The sequence below is a fragment of the Sus scrofa genome, unplaced genomic scaffold (assembly GCF_000003025.6).
Source record: "Sus scrofa isolate TJ Tabasco breed Duroc unplaced genomic scaffold, Sscrofa11.1 Contig1955, whole genome shotgun sequence".
NCBI classification, from domain to species: domain Eukaryota; kingdom Metazoa; phylum Chordata; class Mammalia; order Artiodactyla; family Suidae; genus Sus; species Sus scrofa.
The window spans coordinates 106,299-121,183 of record NW_018084989.1 but is presented as its reverse complement, the minus strand read 5'-3'; the positions used below and the strand labels follow the sequence as shown (position 1 = coordinate 121,183).

Here is a 14,885-nt window from a genome sequence, read left to right as displayed (position 1 = left end):
AAAGAAAATTTTACTAAAAATAAGAAAGAAATATAAATGGAACTTAATGAATAAATGGCACTAAAATTACTTGAGATATTTGCTAAATTCAGGAAATAAAAAATATGAATATTTAAATAGTCTGTTAGGGTAAGGCTTTCTAAAGGTGGGCTAATGATTAACACTAACTCAACTCTGGAGTTAAATTTCAAATGACTATATCCTCTACTAAGTAGTAAATAGAACTTAAATCTTGTCAAGGGAAAATCTCAGCATTTATATGAAGATAACTGACTTTAGACTGACTGGCATGTTCATTTTGATGGAAACAAAGTAGATTTTAGAAAACATTTAATCATAGATGTGTTTCTGAATAAGTAAAATTCAATGGCTGAGAGTAAAGAAAAATGTTTTCCAACTTTAACATCATTTTTGTTTTCTCTAGCTTTGAGAAGAGAAAAAAAAAATGAAGAACCAATCAATGGAAATAGATTTCACTCTCCTAGGATTGTCAAACGATCCACAATTGAAATTGGGATTTTCCTGTTTCTATTTTTCAACTACATCTTGAGCCTGATGGGGAACTTCATCATCATCCTCCTCACCCTCCTGGATCCCCATCTCAAGACCCCAATGTATTTCTTCCTTCGAATTTCTCCTTCTTAGAGATTTCATTCACAACTGTTGCATTCCACGATTCTTGATAAGCATTCTCACTGGAGACAAATCAATTTCCTACAGTGGTTGTGTAACACAGTTGTTCTTTTTTCTTTTATTAGGAGTTACAGAGTTTTTCCTTTTGGCTGCCATGTCCTATGACCGCTATGTTGCCATCTGCAAACCTCTACATTACCCAGTCATTATGAACAGCAGAGTGTGCCATCAGCTTGTCCTCAGCTCTTGGGTAGCTGGCTTCCTAATTATATTTCCTCCTTTGGTCTTGGGACTTCAGCTGGATTTCTGTGCTTCCAAGATAATTGATCACTTCCTCTGTGACAGTTCTCCTGTCTTGCAGCTGTCTTGCACAGATACAAGCTTCATAGAATTGATGGCTTTTGTCTTAGCTGTGGTGACACTTGTAGTCACTTTGCTGTTAGTGGTCCTCTCCTACACATACATCACCAAAACCATTCTAAAATTCCCTTCTGCTCAACAAAGAACAAAGGCCTTTTCCACCTGTTCCTCACACATGGTCGTTGTCTCTCTTACTTATGGGAGTTGTATCTTTACATACATGAAACCATCAGCGAAGGAAAGGGTGACCATAACTAAAGGTGTAGCCGTGCTCAATACCTCTGTTGCTCCTTTACTAAACCCCTTCATTTATACCCTAAGGAATCAGCAGGTGAAAGACGCTCTCAAGGATATGCTTCAAAGGTTTTGTTATCTTCAAAACAATGAGACAAAATGTAGACATAAATAAGTTGTTATTGAAACATGAGTGGGGAAACGGAATACAATTTTCAATTCATTAGTTCAAAGCTATGCCACTTTTCCCTTTAATGATTTATATCATTAGGTTTAGCCAGTCTGCCTTATCTTTACACTTCTCTCTGTTTTCTCTGAGTAGATTGTTTTACTCTTTATTATAAACTGCCTTTTTCAAGCAGAATATTAAATTTCATCTCTGACTAGAACTATCTCTTCTCATCAGTGCACTATCATGTACTGTACTGACTCCTTTATAAAACTGAGCCTTATTATTTCAACATATGTGTGCTGCTTGCTAAGCATTGCATCTGCTTCTAATATTTTGCTCTGCTAAAACTGTGAAAGACAAATTCACAACCTGATAAATATTATATGATGCAATTGATGTTATGATGAAAATGGGTAGAACTCAGATTGACTTTCAAGATCAAAATAGTTTTCCAAGAGAAGTCACCATTGATACTGAACACTGAAAGATAAATAAGGAAATGAATATTTTAAAGTAGCTGTGTTCAGACGCATAAATTGTGCAAAGAAACTTAGATTCTACTAAGTAAGTTTCCCCTAGAGAGATTAAATGATTAAATAAGGTTATGTAAACATCTTCAGTTATTTTTTTCTGCAGAAATAATTGAACTCCAGGCTTTGGTTAAATTTGCTTATGTAATATTAGAATCTCAGGCCTACAATGATAATAACCCATGAAAGAAATTCAAGGTATAACTATTTATATTTGAGTTTGGAGAGCTTTCCATGTATTTTATACCATTTGTATATTTAAAATCTCCCAATTCATTCCAGTTGCTAATTTAATCAAATTTATTAAGTCTATTGATCATACAAGCACATAAAATTTTAAACCAATGGATTGAATATTGAGACCCATAGAAAAATAAAAATAGAGAGCATTTACATTTAGTCCATATCATATTTTGAAATGACTGTCACTGAGAACTACCATTCAATGCTTCTGGAGCATGCAGATTTACTTTCTAATTTTCACTGTATATGTATTTACTTTTGAATGTCCTAGACATTCAAAGGAGGGAGAGGGGAAAAGGGCACACATACTTAACCTTGTGGATAGCCACCTCTAGCTACCCATGTATATTTTCTTTCAGAATCCGTTTCTACTTAGAAATTCTCTTTACTAGTATATGCATCCCTGAATTGTTGGTTATGACAGCAGCCGGGGACAAAACCATTTCCTATAACAGCTATACTGACCAATTGTTTTCTTTTTCTTCCTTTATGGAGCATCTGAATTTTACTTGCTGGCAACAATGTCCTATGACCACTATGTTGCCATCTGTAAGCCCCTGCATTACACAACCATCATGAACAGTAAAATGTGCATCTCTGTTGTTGGCTTGCTGGGTTCCCTACCATCTTTGTACCTCTCCTCCTAGTTCTAAAGCTTGACCTTTGCACTTCCAACACTGCTGATCATTGCTACCGTGACCCAACTCCCCTCCTGCAGATCTCCTGCTCAGACACACATCTCACTGAGACAATGGGATACATCTCAGCTGCAATGACACCTGTGGTCACGTTAGTAACGGTGACCATGTCATATACCTATATTGCATTAACAATTCTAAAAATCCCCTTACCTAAACAGAGGAAAAAGTGGTTTTTTCCAATGTGTTCTTTTCACATGATTGTGATATCCCTTTCTTATGGCAGCGGCATCTTCATGTATGTTAACCCTTCAAAATAAGGGTATCTTTTTCTAAGGGAACTGCGGTGCACTCTGGCCCACACTGTGCACCACTTTTTGACCCTTCCATCTACAGTTTATGGACCAAAAAGTAGAAAAGCCTTCATGAATATGATACCCAGGGTTATTTCCTTCTCAAAAAAAAAAATATGTTATTGCACAGATGAACAAAGGAGTCTTTAATAATAGCAGTGTATTCATGGCAGCTTTCTATACAGATTTTCTTTTTTTATCCATTCATTTCCTCGATAGTCATCTTCATCTTTTTTCAAGCTTTATTTGACAAAAAAATCTTAGTTCAAAGGAAGCTATTTTTTGGTATTTTTCAATAGATATTTTGTTTCATTTCAATTCCTTTTTTTCTCTGAATATTTGAAAGAAAGTGAGCTAATTTTTTTTCTGTTTCCTTTGTTTTTAGATTCTAGTTAGTCAAGAATATAAAATGTGTTTAATTTACATTTTATTTAATGTTGCATGTTGTATAATAGTTATTACCATTTTGATCAGTACTTTGTTACAGCCTAATTATGGCTAACATTTAATTATATGGTTTTGTTATACTACCATTTTATTTTTACACTCTATTTAATGAAATGAAAGAAAATTATAGTTGAGATTAACCATTAGTGTTGCTGCTCGAATTAGAAAATATTTACTTAAGAGTTCTTTAATGGCTCAGCAGGATCAGGATCCAGCATTGTCACTGCAATGGCTTGGGTTACTGCCTTGTCATGGGTTCGATTCATGGCTGTGGACACAGCCCCCCCAAAAAAATTTTATTACGTAAAAAAAAATAATCATATTACCACATTTTTCCATAGAAACTAGTGTTTAGTTTCTATTAGAGAAATTTTAACATTACCAGTGCTGACTTATAGCTGAAAAATTTGTTATTATTCAGGTTTACTTAAGGAGAAAAATGTTAACTCCATGTATTTATTCTTTTTAAGTTTATTATAAGTAAAGATACACTGATATATAGTGATATCGCCTACCAGAGAAACCAAAAATAGTAGTATATTTTCTTAAGGTATTTTGATCTATAAATCAGAAACTGGAATTTGGCTCTTTTGGAGCAATTTCTGTGTCATGACCAAATTTGAAAATATAAAACCTCAAAAAAGGTTTCCATAGATACACATCATTTCATGATTTTTTCTCAAGATATGTGTATTAACTAGACCATAATTTCTTTTTTTCATTTTTTATTCCAGTCAATGGAATTCTTTCTCCTAGGACTGACAGATGACCCGCAACTGAAAATTGGGAAAAGTATATCATACATGCAAGTACATATTATAATTTTAAAATAATGGATTTGAGCAAATACTGATACTCAAGGAACAATAAAAATAGAGACTTGACATTAAGTAGTGCAGTAATTCCCACTGCTCCTTCAGAGTCATCCCACCATTGGATCCAGGTGCCCACTAACACCCTTTCAAGTCACTATAGATGAGTTATGCCTTTTCTTGAATTTTTTTAAAAACACACAAAGCATGAACTTGATGTCTGGCTTTTCTTATTCAAAATAAGGTATTTGAGGTTTACCCATGCTGATGTCTGTATCCTTAGTTAATTCCGTTTTGTTGATGTAATTTAGCAGAATCGCTGGTAGGTATCCTTTTCTCATAGCTTGCATTCTCAACCCTATTCTTACATCTCGGTATATTTATTCACATAGGAATCTCTCCCTGAGACTGAAATATTTACTTTGACCAGTGTAAAAAGTCCACATCATATTTCGAAATAACAGTCACTGAAAACATTTATTGTTTTATGCTTCTGGAGTATAGTTTGTCTGTCAGAAGGAAAGTGATTGAAAGAGGTCACTCTTTTATATTCTGGTGACATTACTGTTCACTTCCTATTCTCCAACACAGTTGGAGCATCAGGAATTATCCTTTAATGAGAAAGAAAGGGACCATCAACTATTTTTTTGTTCAGTTAATAGTCCATCCAAATTAAGAAATTAATTTCCTCTACTATTTATTTTGTTTTTTTTTTTTTTTTAGGGCCACACCTGCAACACCTGAAAGTTCCCAGGCTAGGGGTCAAACTAGAGCTGCAGCTGCCAGCCTACACCACAGCAGCACCAAATCCCAGCTGCTTATGTGACCCACACCACAGCTCATGGCAGTGCCAGATCTTTAACCCACTGAGCCAGGCAAGGTATGAACCTGCATCCTCATGGATAGTAGTTGCCTTGTTTCAACTGAGCCACATTGGGAATTACATCTTCTACTATTTTTTGATGTAACAGATTCCAAGACTCAACTTATTTTGAAGAGGTAAGAAAACAGTGTTTGTACAAAGGTTTTTAGACTACTACTGAGGAAACTAATACCGAAGGTCTCAGGTTGAAGCCCTGTAGAGAGTGGTTCAGGAAAGCTTTGTGCGACATGGCAGTGGCTCTCGGTAATTCTTGAGAAAGCACTGATTCGGAGCCTAAGCAGTAAAGTTGGTACTTTTTCTGGACTGAGAATCCACTAGGGATCTCGTCTCTACTCAACGGTGCCCAGGTTGAACACAAATACTTCTGGAATATAATAGCCTCTGCTTCTCTCTCAATTTACCAATTTTGTAACAATACATCTCATGAATATACTGTAAATAAGAACCAAACAGGGGGAAAGTATCTGGGTAAAGGTATCCTGGTTTCTCCACTCCACGTAGAGAACAGCTAAGAAAGCTGTATGTCATGAGCTGGCAAAAGACAATTCAATATAGATAACTTGAAAATAAACTAAAGACATGGCCTTAGAAATTGCTTTTATCACTGGTAATGCCCAACAAGTGATGTCAGTATCGGGGGCAAGTTAGAACAGATGAGATTTCTCTTGCACGTTCTTATTCAACTTACTCCCATTAAATAGGATACTATTGAAGATTCCTTTATTATGAAATTTTAAATCCATGTAATGAGTTCATATTACTTTGGGCACCTTAGGTACCCTGGTTGAAAATTATGTGTCTACAGGATTGCTCTACATCTTCTGATGAAGGAAAGAATCAGGAAAAGAGGGGTAAAATAGAAAAGAAATTACATTACTATTAAAGTAATTTAATTTTCCCATGAGGTTCACATGGGTCTGGATGTTAATCTCCAAAATTATGTCCCGGGGGAACAAGACCTCTGCTCCAAGATCTTCTAGGATAAATTCTTCATACTCAGGAAATCCCAGACCTTAGAGAACTATGTTCATTTTTCACTCATTCATTATTCACCTCAATAAATACTTTTAGAGTGCTAAGATCTGGAAATAATTATAGAAATGGACAGACAGTGTTCTTGAAATTCTACTCTAAAACCACACCCACACCCACACCACACACAGAGAAAAACCCTCAAAATGGATTAAAGACCTACATGTAAGGTCTTATAATATAAAACTCCTAGAAGAAAACATAGGCAAAACACTTTTTGTCATAAATCAGTACAATATTTTTTGATCCACCTCCTAGGGTAATGAAAACAACAAAAAAATAAATGAATGGCATCTAAGTAAACCTAAAAGCATTTGCTGTGCAAAGGAAAGTTACAGGCCAATTTCACTGATGAACATGACCAAGCACCAAGAAGATGAGCCCTCTTAGCTAGTTTGAAAACCAGGAGGGCTTACTAGAGGGTTTCAGGAAACCAGGAAGAGTGTATATAGAGACTTGCTGCTCCCATTCCCAGTGCAGAGGCAACAGATTGAAAACTGCCTGGTGCTCTGGTCAGCCTGATAGAACTGCCCCAGCATGCTTCCCAGACTGCACCTGGCCCTTTGGCTCTGGCACTGCACCTGCCAAGATGGAGACAGCTGCTATAAGGAGAGACACAGGGCTCATTCCGAACTGTGGCACAACCCATCAGGCCCCAGCCCTGCTCTTGGCCATGGGGAGATCACCACATAGCCCTGGAGAAGCCCCAGTTTGCACCTGGCTCTGGCTCTAACCCCTCCAACACCAGCCTTACCCCACGCCAAGGTGGTGGCTCCAAGCACACTCTGGTAGAAGATGTAACACATGCTCATTCCAGATCTAGCTGTCCCATCAAAACCCCTGGGCACACACAGACTGCACAGGGATGTTCCCATCCAAGGACATGCCTTTGTTCCCTGAGAAGGTAACTCTTTCATCTAATGTCATAGAAATAGAGAATGTTAAAATGAAAAGACAGAGGACTACGTTCCAAACCAAAGAACAAGATAAAATCCTGGGGAAAAAAAAAAAAAAAAAAACCTATTGTAATAAAAATGCTCACTGAACCCAGGAAAAAATAGAGGACAAAGTGAGAACCTCAACAAAAAACTAGACAAAAGGTAAACGAAGAAATTTACAGCAGATTATCCGATATAGAAAAATACATACATGATGTGGTAGAGAGAAGAGTAAAAATCATCTATTAGAACAGCAAAAAGAAAATGAAATTTATTTTGATGAGGATAGATTAAGGGAACTCTGGAATAACATCGTGCATACTAATTTTTGGATTACAGGGGTTGCAGAAGGGGAAGGGTGAAAGAAAAGAGCAGAAAATGTATTTGATTAAATCATGTCTGAATACATTCCTGACCTAAAGAAGGAGGCATTATACAGGTCCAGGAAACACAAAGAGTATCAAAAATTTGACCCCAAGGAGACCCAAACCAAGACTTAGCACAGTTAAAAGGCAAAAGTTGGACAGGTGATCTGCTCAGTGGGTTGAGGATCCCACATTGCCATGGTTGTGGCATAAGTTGGCGGCTGTGGCTCCAATTCAACCCCTGGCCTGGGAACTTCCATGTACTCCAGATATGGCTCTAAAAAGCAAAAAAAAAAAAAAAAAAAAAAAAAAAGGAAGAAAAGAAGGCAAAAGAGAGAAAACCCCAGTAGAGGATAATTTTTAAAAGTGTTTGACAAAAAAAGAAAATAAAACACAACCACACCCCACACCCACATACACACACACAAATACTCCACACTGAGAAGTATATGAAAAACAAGTTAAGACAGAAATAATCAAATGCAGAGGAGACTAAGGAGACTTCCTGTGTAAATGCTGTGCAGTAAACTGGATTAGACAGTGTTACACAAAAGGGAAATTAGTGAAAAACTAATGAAATACAATAAAGTTAGGATTTTAGTTAACAGTAATGAACCAACTCTTGTGTTCTTGGTGTTTTTTAAATGGGGGGTATGTGTCTTTATTTATTTTGACAAAAGTGGAATGCTAATACACAATATTTGCATTAGCGGAAACTGGCTAAATTTTCCTATGTAAAAGAGTTTATGCAAGAACAATCTGCCTCCCAAACCATCAACGAAAATGACTTGAGGTCATTAGAAAGCAAAAATACCACCTAGGATTTGAGGAGCCACAGTTTTGGAGAGAAAGATGCCCAGTAAGAGGAACTATATTCTCCACATATTCTGAAAGCCTCTTGTTCCTTCTAACATAACATGTAGTAAATGTCTGAGCAGAACATGGTGAGCTAGTGCCTTCTTTCATGTGTCATTGGGGAGAACCAGATGGGAATCCACACCTGTCAACGCAAACCAAGACTTGTCTTGGATAGAAAATACCCCCTATAAAAAGAAATCGAAGGTTAATGAACCTGAGGTTTTGCAGTGTTTTTCTTCCTAAACACACATGATAAATTCTAAGTGTCAAGCAGTGGAAGTCTTATATCCCAAGTGCAAAGTATCATCTAAATAATAAAGATTCGAGGTAGAAATCCCTGCTATCTCCTAGTGTCTGAAGACAAAATTTTATATTTACAATTTGCCAAAATGGAGGATCCTCGGTCAAAACCTAGACTTTGAGCTCAGAGCACTGAAATCTTGCACTCTATGAAGAAACACAATGAATCCATCATGTCTCTAAAAGCATGGACTGCAGGATTGAATAATCGCATTCCTTGTTTTGGTCAAGGTTATCTCCCTTTACCCACGTGCCAGAATAAATTAAATCACGTTTGTAGGCCCAATCATCATCTAAGTTTTTAATGACTATACAGTTTTGCATATACATTAAATAATTCACAAGCATACCAAAAGAAGTTTCAAAAGATCACAACCCATGAAAATAAGAGAAATAGAAAAAAGATTATATACATACATTTACTGCAAAGTATATAAAATAATTAGAATTAATTATTTCAATAAAGAGCTGAGAAGTTAAAGACTTAAATAATTGGTATTAGGAATGCTTATCCAGTAACTGAAGGAAGAAGAGTGTCTCATGAAAGAAGGCATATGCGACATAGCAAAGGAATTAAACAAATAGGAAATATCAGTCCAAAGAAATAGATTTAAATAATACAGATTTGGGAAAGTATGAGAAACACAGATATCAGAGAAGTTTAGACCAAAACATAATTTATTTTGGTCTTAACTTAAATATTCAGGCTGGTGTGCTGAAACTTTCCTAAAATCATTGTGTTTTTATGTTGGTATGGTCTACAATCATGTCAGGAACCCAGGTGTGTTTCGTCTTGTTTATTCACCATTCCCATTGTGACTGATCGCAGTCATGCCTCCACAATGGCCTGCATCACATCTACTTTTCCACAGTGAGGGGGATAAAGAGGAAGAGAAGGACAAATCCCTTTTACCAGAGGTTGAGCTGTAGAAGATGCACAGGTGTCTCCATTTACATCCTTTGCACAGACTTTAGTCACAGAGCCACAACAAGTTGCAAGGAAGGCCAGGCATTTACATAAATAGTCTTATTAATATAGAAGAAGTGGGGAGATTGCTTATGTATTATTAACTGTTACTTTAAGATCCAACAGAAAATATCACAACGACTCTTTGGAGAAATGATAGCTTTCAGGAAAGAAACTGAAGTCATATAGCACATGAAATATTAGGTGTATCTGGAGTATTAACAATGTTGCTTATATCCTGAGGTACAGCGTTTCCTTGAGAGGCAAAGTTCTTCATCTTATATTAATTTTCATTACCAACGACAACAAAAATATTTTATTTTCTGCTTCCAAATCCAACCTATGCGTTTGTGATTTCAAAACATGAGGGCGTGGAAGGAAAACAAATTTTGGAGAAATTCATACTGAGATCTCTGGAGACATAGTTAAAGCTGTTTTATTTTTTTTAATATATGATTTCACTTTAAAAATATTTAATGCCTGGGGAGAACACTTGTATAATGCCTTCATGATCTTTTGGGATTACTGTTCTTGGATTTCATATCCTCTTGAGAATTCACTATAATCCTTATGTATTTTCCTTCAGGGCACAGAAAGCATTAATACTCCATGGGAATCAAGTGTTGATTAATTTTATATGGCATAGTGGGTGATACTTAGAAAAATATAAGTAATGTACATCAATAAGTAATTATACTATGGGAAAATTTAATAAACTAGTCAAAAAATCTGAAGAAAAAAAAATGCTAGCCAAAGCCTGTACATGGTTGCCCTAGATAGATTAAAAAATAAATCACACATTGAGAAATTGAGTGAGATCCCTTCAGAGATGGATGGACCATCAGTGTGCTCTGTTCAGCATGGTGACAAAAGAGGTAAATATTGATCAGAGAGGATTCTCTCTGAATAAATCTGTGTTTACTTGTTCTTAAAAATACGTCTGAAATTGTAAATATTATTGGCACCCTGATTTAGGACTGAAAAATATGAAAATAATCGGCATGTCAATAATTCTAAAACCATATTTCCTATTAGATATGTTTTAATCCACTTTTGTTCTATTTTTACCATTAAGATTAACCTCCTTTATCTAACCTTTTAAATATTGTTTTAGGGAAACTGTTGAAGGAAGACATATGGGATACATTAATAATTTCGTATTCAAAAACTTTTCCTTTTTAAATTTATCTCACCTTCACAATCTAACACAACTAGACATTTTGCTTTTATAGGCTGACTTCTAATGATTCTGAAATGTGAACTTTATTAATATTTTTACAGTGTGTGTTGGGAAGAATTTCTGAGTGAAATAGTTGGAGTTTAGACAAAGATAATTTGACACCATAAATTTGTGGTTGTTGTTGTTCTTTTCTAGGGCCACACCCACGTCATATGGAGGTTCCCAGGCTAGGGGTCTAACCGGACCTGCAGCCACTGGCCTACGCCACAGACACAGCAATGTGGGATCCGAGCCGCGTCTACGACCTACACCACAGTTCACAGCAATGCCGGATCCTTAACCCACTGAGCGAGGCCAGGGATCAAACCTGCAACTGCATGGTTCCTAGTCAGATTCGTTAACCACTGAGCCATGACAGGAACTCTGACACCATAAAATTTTGATTCAGGTGTTTAGATATATGCCTTCCTACAACTGTTGTTGGTGAGTCATTTTGTGTAAAGAAAGAAACATTTACAATACATTGCTGCAAACTTATGTGAATGTAAAATGAATGCCCAGAGAAAATAATAGTCTTTTCTGTTGCTCATATTTATCTGCATTATTAATTTCATGATTTTGACAGCAGATCTCATTGCCTTATCTTAGAATCCTGTAAACTCCTCAGAATATTACTGGAAACAAATGTTACTTGTCCTTATTTTTATTTACATATTTGCCTTTTCAATAATAATTACATATTTGCTTTTTCAATAATAATAATAATAATAATAATAATAATAAATATTTTAAAGGTTAGAAATAAAACCCTGATATTCTCAACACAGAAAAAATTGTCTTATCTAGTGTCCATCACAAAACCTTAATCACTTTATATGTGTGATGATGAAGATACTGGGGAAGGAAAATTTTCCTAGCGATATCATTAATCTTTTTTTGTTAAAGAAATACACTATATCTGGTCTAAAAGTATTCATACAAAATATTTCACTCTTAAGAAGGCAGCTTTATAAAATACACTTTTCAAACTTCATCCTGATACCCAATTTGATAGCAGTACAAACCTAAACAATGTAACTCTCTCACTTGATATACATTCAGTGTTGAAACCAGTTGTAGTTAGTTAATGTTTCATTAATTGCATGTTAGCTATACATCTGAATACCTTATGACAGGAAAATGTATGCCTCCTAAAATGTTGTCAATACTTCTGAGACTTATTATGTAGTTACAATTTACCAAATACTCCTTATCTCTTAGGCATGTTGATCACAAAATTATTCATCATTTTAATCTGTATTTTAAACAGAGTAAAATGGCAAGTTTAAAGAATAGAAGCAGGTGAAGAGAAATTTCAGTGGTCAACATTTTCTTCTTACAATTTTTATTTACTAATTTCACTAAGTTACATATTTTAATTATTAATGTATAAATTTTTCTTTTGTTAAATTTTCTTCTTTTTAATTCCTTGCACCTCATACAACTTTTTGAACACACATTTATATATTTCTATCTGTTCCTATACACTGTTTTTTCTTTTTCACTTTATCTGGTCTAGTTTCAGCATCAAAACCTATAAAGGAAAATGTTGTTTCTTGTTACACACATTAAGATTACCAGGATGTTTTGCTTTTTTTTTGGGGGGTGGGGAGGGATACAAATTGGGAAGAGTGGAGATGGTAACAGAGATTTAGATAATGAAAAATCAATGAGAATAGCAAATAAATACATTCCCCATCACTATATTCATTTATCTGAAAATGAATCTCATTTATCATGAAAGTAAGTGACACAGAATCAGATGTTTGATTTTGATTGAATAAAATGGTTAAAACTGTACTAACCCTATTTATTGATGATGATGATGTTTGAGATGTGTATGTTTCTGTATGTGTGTAACTGGTAAATAACAAAACCTACGCTGATATATTCCTCTGACATGTATTTATTTGCTTGTATTATGCAAACCTCTTAACTATCAAGAAATGGCCTCTATTACAACTGTTGTCCAAAATCAAGTGGAAAAAGCATTTTTCCATGTTGAAAGTTCCCCCAGTTTTCCTTTAATTTATTTACATAAAGTCAATGAACCATTAATGTAATTACATAGGTTATTCTGTGGTAAAACTGGAAATTAAACATTGAATTCTCTGTGTAGATACTCTAGAAATGCAAACTATTTCTCCTCCTGGCATAACCATCATTCAAACATGAATGAGCACCATGTTATTTTATATGAAATGTCACTTTGATAACTTTTCCTTAAGCAATGTTTAAACCTATTATTTTCTCATTGAGATCACTGTTTTATTCCCTTCTATTTTTTTATCCTGTGTAGATAATTTTAAGTAAAGAACATTAATGGAAAACCATACAAGAGTGACTGTGTTTATTCTAGCAGGTTTGACCGATGACCCACAACTGAAAGTTGTATTATTTATCTTCCTTCTTCTCACCTACTTGCTAAGCATCACTGGAAATCTGATCATTATCATATACTCACCCTGGTGGATATTCACCTCAAGACCCCCATGTATTTTTTCCTTCGGAATTTTTCCTTCTTAGAAATTTTCTTTACTACTACATGCATCCCTAAATGTCTTGTTGTGATGGTAACTGGGGACAAAACCATTTCCTATAACAACTGTTTCATTCAGTTGTTTTTTGTCTTCCTTCTTGGAGCATCTGAATTTTACTTGCTGGCAGCAATGTCCTATGACCGCTATGTTGCCATCTGTAAGCCCCTGCATTACACAGCCATCATGAACAGTAAAATCTGCATTCAGCTTGTCCTCAGTTGTTGGCTTGCTGGGTTCTTTACCATCTTTATACCTCTCCTCCTAGTCTAAAGCTTGACTTTTGTGCTTCCAACATTGTTGATCATTTCTTGTGTGACCCAACTCCCCTCCTGCAGATCTCCTGCTCAGAAACACATCTCATTGAGACCATGGGATTCAGCTCAGCTGTGGTGACACTTGTGTCACATTAGCAGTAGTGATAATATCATATACCTATATTGCATTAACAATCCTAAAAATCCCTTCAGCTAATCAGAGGAAAAAAGCTTTTTCAACATGTTCATCTCACATGATTGTGATATCCCTTTCTTATGGCAGCTGCATCTTCATGTATGTTAAACCTTCAGTCAAACAAAGAGTATCTTTTTACAAGGGAATTGCCCTACTCAATACCTCGGTAGCACCACTTTTGAACCCTTTCATCTACAGTTTACGGAACCAACAAGTGAAAAACGCCTTCATGAGTCTGATACACAGGGTTGTTTCTTCCTCAAACAAATGAATTTGCTGGGTTTTTTTATGTGTAAAGGAAAGGAACAAAGGAGACTCTACTAAAAACAGTGTATTTGAATGTAACATCTATTTTTTGCTTTCATTACTTTAATATTCATCTTTCTTTTCACATGCCATTTTCATATAAATCTTTGCTCTAAAGAAGCTAATTTTCTTTATATCCTCAATGGATATTTTTTCTCAACTCATTTCCTTTTCCTCTGAATATATGAATGAGGTCAACCTAAGTTTTTCAAAGTCTTTTTCATCTATTATTAGCCAAGCATTAAATTATTTCTATTTAAATTATATTGAATGTAGCATATAATGTAATCACTATTACCATGCTTTACTATACTTATTTACCACCTATGTAAGACATTCATTTATGTTTTTTGTAGTTCTACAATTTTATTGGTGCACACACTGTTTAATGAAAGGAATATAATGTAGTAGAGATTAACCATTAATCTCAATGATCAAGTTAGAAAAAATTTATCTTAATAAATGATTGTTATGTTAAATCACTCTCCATAGAAACTAGTTGTCTTACTGGTTTAGTTTGAAAATTTATATTGAGAGTGTGGTGAGGAGAGGACAAGATGGCGGAGGAGTAGGGGGACACGCTCGCCCTCTCCCACAAACACAAC

The 14,885-nt window shown here is 35.2% G+C and overlaps 2 pseudogenes; both read left to right on the top strand.

Annotated features, from left to right (window-relative positions):
- Positions 1-555: 555 nt before the first annotated feature.
- LOC110258390 lies at positions 556-5,137 on the top strand (annotated as a pseudogene).
- A 6,622-nt stretch (positions 5,138-11,759) lies between these two features.
- Positions 11,760-14,885, top strand: LOC100157944 (annotated as a pseudogene).